The sequence below is a fragment of the Sebastes umbrosus genome, chromosome 6 (assembly GCF_015220745.1).
Source record: "Sebastes umbrosus isolate fSebUmb1 chromosome 6, fSebUmb1.pri, whole genome shotgun sequence".
NCBI lineage: Eukaryota > Metazoa > Chordata > Actinopteri > Perciformes > Sebastidae > Sebastes > Sebastes umbrosus.
Window position 1 is genome coordinate 12,129,819 of NC_051274.1, and position 6,000 is coordinate 12,135,818.

Here is a 6,000-nt window from a genome sequence, read left to right on the forward strand (position 1 = left end):
GTTCACCAGAGTCTCCTGTCCTGGGCTTTCCTTTCCAGCTGTTTCCATGTTAGCCCGCTCTGCTTGATGTCAGTCTCGGGGTCCCTTCACCAGGTGTTCTTGGGCTGGCCTCTCTTTCTTGTGCCTTGGGAGTTCCATCTAAGGGCCTGCCTGGTGATGCTGGCAGTGTGTGGCCAATACATCCACATCTTCTTCTCTTGATCTCCTCTTCCACCAGTTGTTGCCCCGTTCTGCCAGAGATCATTGTTGCTGATGGCATCTGGCCAGTGGATGCTCAAGATCCACCCCAGGCAGCTGTTGATGAATGTGTATATATATATAATATTATTTCGGTGGATTATAATTGATGCATTAATGTGTTCATCATTTTAATGTTGCAGCTGGTAAAGGTGGGGGTAATATATACTGCTGGGTATTTATACTAAATTACAACCATATTCAGTTGCCAGTTTATTAGGTACACCATGCAGGAGTTCCTATTATTTTGTCCACCGCACTGCATTGGTTTTGTGTACCTAAGAATCTGGCAAGTATTATCAGCAAAATGTAGGCCCACTTACTTAAAGCATCAAAGGTAAAAGTACTCGTTCTGCAGTAAAATGTTCCCTAGGACTGATGTATTATTATGATATTAGGAGATTATGAATATACATCAATGTGTAAGCAGCATTTTACTGTTGTAGATGCTCGAGGTGGAGCTAGTTATAACTACTTTATATACTGTCAGCGGAGGTGGAAAGTAACATTTATGCAAGTACTGTACTTAAGTACAGTTTTAAGGTACTTGTGCTTTACTTGAGTTTCCATTTTCTGCTTCTTTATACTTCTATTCCACTACATTTCAGAGGGAATTATTGTACTTTTTACTGCACTACATTAATTTGATACCTTTAGTTACTTTGCAGATACCGAATATAAATCAACTGATTAAAATAAATAAAATAAATAAAATAAATAAAATAAATAAAATAAATAAAATAAATAAAATAAATAAAATAAAATAATAAATAAATTATGATGTATTATTACAGATTAAGCTACCCAGCAATTTAAAAAGTAATTAAAATTAGCTCCACCTTTACCAGCTGCAACATTAAATGATGTGATGAACACATTAAAGGTGCTATTGATAACATTGATAACTTTCAGCCACTAGATGTCACATTCTCCCTCCCCCGTTCCATTGCATTCACTTCCCAAATCGTACAGTCAATCTCAGCCATTTATCCGTTTTTTTCCGCACTAACAGGCGACCCAGAGATACTACATGATACCAATGTCGTTTTACTATTGAAGTGGGAGCCAAACGTCAGATATCTTCCAAAGAGATAAAAAAGAAAATCCACTAATTTTGAACCCGCCAACATTTTTAAAATGATTATTTCACAATCTTATTTTTTTTTCAGGAAAAGATATACTTTTATTTGGCACCTTTCTAAACCTGGCTGTATTATTATTATTATTATTATTATTATTATTATTATTATTATTATTATTATTATTATTTTTATTATTATTATTTTTATTGATACATGAAAATTGTATCAATAAGCCCTTTAGCGCATCAATAACTATAATATCTACAATGGGCTTTTCTGCATAATGAGAACTTTTACTTTTGGTACTTTATTTTGATATTAGTACTTTTGTACTTTGACTTAAATAAAAGATCTGAATATTTCTTCCATCAGTGTCAATATCAATCCAATACTACCATGGTACTTGGTATCAGCAGAGACTCTGAGGTGTCTACCAGCCATTACTCAAGCCACTATGCTGAGACTGATACTGTTCCTGTAATACAGACAGCAGTGCAACCACAATCTATACACACAATACTCGTAGTGAAAGTTCAGCGTGTGCCCGTCACCGTGTCAGGTTGGTTGAAGTTACGAATGAGGCTGTAAACAGCAGATGAGCAAACTGTCTCACAGCAGTTTATCAGGATGGTGAGACAAGGTAATTTGGGAAACATCAGAGGCACAAGACCAGAGGTCACTTTAATCTGCAGTTTGCAGAGAAGAAGCCATTTTATTGCCTCTCTCTCACTCTTTCTCACACTCTGCATTCTCCTCAGCAACACTTCCCACAAAACCCCCCGTCACATTGATCTTGATTGATTTTTCACACTCTGCTTGTTACAGATATGGATTTACTTTAAGCATAACACTTGATTTGAGATGCAATGCCATACCTCTATCAGTGGTGGAATGCTACGTATACATTTACTCAAGTACTGTACAAAAGTACAAATTCAAGGTATTCCTACTATTTCATGCAACTTTATACTTTTATTCCACTACATTTGTCTGACAGCTTTAGTTATTCAGATTACAATTTTATATTACTGCTAAATTTAATGTATATGTAGCATATATGTGTGTATATATATATATATGCACACACACACACACACTCATCATTCATACAGTATATGCAAAATATACATTAATGCAGCAGTAATATTAATCCAGAAACATCATATATACTAGTAAAAATCTGACAGGGAACATTTTACTGCACAATCAATACTTTTACTTTTCATATTTTAAGTACATTTTGCTAATAATACTTACATACTTTTACTGAAGTAAAGTTTTGAATGTATTTGCATATTGTGCATTGTACGTATAATTATTTTCACAGTGTAGTATTAGTACTTTTACTTAAGTAAAGGATCTGAATACTTCTTCCACCACTATATATACTACAGTATACTGTACTTTGTGTTCAGTTGTTTGTAATGACCAAACAGGGGGCCATGAGAGGAACCTGATTGTTTGTTTATGGACTTTTGAACATCATAACCGCAGCAATAAACACATCCTGCTCACATGTTCTTATGCAAAGCAATTAATGACACAAAAAAACAACACTGCAGGTAAGTTTGTTCATCTTTCCGGCGTAATTTGACCAACATACATTAGCGTTAGTACACACCTTTGGAATAAACTGTTCTGCAGTGTGTATGTAATGTATGAATTACATGATGGTACATTGTGTGGGAGGGTTATTTTATGACGGTTCTGTGGGGGGGAGGGTTGGTGGTAAATGCTAATGAGGTGATCATTTATAAAAAAAAAAAAGTCTGTATGTAATGCTGTCTGTATCCTTAGGACTGAACATCCAAGAATTTATAAGATGAAGATTTCATGCCTGCTCATCAGGAAGTCACCGTAATGTAAACCTGAATTCCTCACCTCATCCTGTCCCTTTTTCTTCCTCCATTTCTTCTAATTTTAAAAGTATTTTCTTCTATTTTCCTCATCAGCTCTGGTTCCCTTTTTGTGTAACGTACCCCCACAAAATGATATCAGATGAGCTCAAATAACCATATCGCCACTAGCCGACGTCTTCTTAATAAGTTCTGTTGAATTGATTTAAAGGTGCAGTGTGTAGTATTTTGTGGCATCTAGTGGTGTGGTTGCAGATTGCAACCAACTGAGAACCCGTCCACTCACTCCTCCCTTTGACTGCTGTAACGTGAGTTGCCCAGTGCAAAAGTGGGCAAAAGAACCAACGGTGGTAACGCCGTTCGCCTCGCTCAGGGGCCATCCTTACAATAATAATGCAATTTTAGGCACACCGGAAGTCAGACAGCGACTGGGGGTACCACGGTTTTACACTCTGTGGCTCACGTTAACGCAGTTTCACAAGTGTGTCGGAGAACTACGGTGGCCTTAGGGTAACGTGAAAACATGTAAGACTCTCTCTAGAGCCAGTGTTTGGTTTGTCCGTTCTGGGCTACTGTAGAAATATGGCGGACTCCGTGAAGAGGACCTGCTCCCTATGTAGATGTGAAGAGCTCATTCTAAGCTAACTAAAACACAACGATTCTTAGTTTCAGGTAAAGACTGTATATAAGAAGTGGTTTTGGTTTATGGATTGCCGTTTTGAAGCCTTGAGTTTGGCATTTTGGCCGTCGCCATCTTGGTATTTGGCCGTCGCCATGTTGTTTTTTGCAACCAGCAGTGACACGAGAGGGTGGAGCTAAGTACAACCGAACGCGAATAAGACATTTTTAAGCGACCAAAATGTTATAATTAACTTTCATGCACACAAAACACTGGGAAAGGGTTAAAGTTGTAAGACAAGAACACAGACCGGACAACACCGTGGTAGCAACCTGTCAATCACAAGGTAGCCACGCCCTAAAACATCCCCTGCTTTATGGTCTATTTGACTCTAAATGGGACCATAATTTACTAAATGAACATCATGCTGTATTGAAGAAGACTTCCATTCCTGCTAAAAGATCCCCAAAATATGACAGTGTTCCTTTAATTGTGTGGCAGAGGCTGGAAAATTCAACCTTTTAGCTGATACTTTTAGTTTTCTATTTCAACAGATGAGGGAAGTGGGAACAGGTGAGGAGTAGGTGGGTGGGGCAGTAAGGTGATGGGAAAAAGAGGCTAAGTTCATGGCCATCTAAAATGGCAATGAAGGGACCTTGAAAATAGGAAATGTGGCTGGAGAGGAGGGACAGAGACAGACTGAGATAAATTCTGTACTAAAAAGACAGTAACTCTGGAATATATCCGCTTAATTTGATGAACTCAGATGGTTTAAGCCTCATATTAACTTCAGATGAACTTTTGAATACATTATGCACGGCACAAAGACTGTGGATTTTGACCCAGATCTCTTCTTCTGAAAGCATGTAAGGAAGGGATGTGTTAATGACCAGTATGAACAGGAGAAATGACGACAGCAAGCAAAATCATACTTGACTATTGTTTTAAGACAGACTTGAAAACATGTGAACCTTTCCATTTCAACTGTGGACATAGCGGAATGAAAAAACGAAGTGCCATTTTGAAGTGAAATAGCACTTTAAGACTTGAACGCTCTGACTGACTCCCGACATCACCTGTAGTGCCCTTCCATCTGAGGACTAACAACACGCTTCCCTGCTCTGTTTCATTATTGATAGGCTATATTGACCCGTTTGTCTCCCCTCACTGATGAGAATGATTTGCCTTCCTGTTTGTCCTCGCAGAGCTGTGAGAAGAATGTGGATCCAGATACTAACCCATTAAAAACACATTGGTGTTTATCCTCTGTTCCCAGTGTCGGAGGAAACTCACACAGTTGATATAGAATGTTATTAAAACCTAAAAAGTAAAATTTGCACAACTATGTTTTTTCTTATTTCTTATCAGATTATTAATCATCTCATGACCCCTCAGATTTATCTGGTGACCCCTTGGAGGGGCCCGACCCCTAGATTGGGAACCACTGAACCGAACTACCTGACTGAATATAAAGCAGTTAAAGGTAGCTCCACGTCATCCAGCTATAACAGTAAAATGCTATTAATGCATTGTTGCATCAATATTAATAATGTAATACTATTATATCAGTCACAGTGATATTTTTGCACAATGAGTACTTTTATTTTATGTACATTTTGCTGATAATACTTCTGTGCTTTTACTTAAAGGTGCTCCTCTGTGCTTTGTTGACAAAGCCGGGCCGGCCACACATACTTTTAGTGCATAGTCTTGCATGTGAGCGTGCCCCACAGGCTAGCTCATAGCCGTTGCTCTGCACTGCGCTCATACGGCAGTTACAGCTGATAACACTGTTGCAACCGACGGCGCCATTGCAGAAGCATAGCGGCAACCTTCCGGTTCCTCCTCAGGTAAACACTTTTAGCTCTGTCACCACTGTTTCCGTTGTTTTCACTGTTAGCTCTGTTAGCACCGTTAGCTGCGAGCTGCTGGCTCAGCCGTCGCCATGTTGAGAGCTGTATGGAGGCAATAGAAATGCTCCCAATCTTGCATTTAGCACCTTTAAGTAGGATTTGCAGAATTTACTTGTAATGGAGAATTTTTACATTAATATTTGTACTTTTACTTAAGTAAAGGCTCTGAATACTTCTTCCACCACTGCACAATTTCTCTGAACTCCTAGTTTCTCTGCATACAGATGACTGCTTGAAGACAAAATTATGAGATTGAGTGTTAAAATCTCCAGATATAAAATATAAAAAGGCAG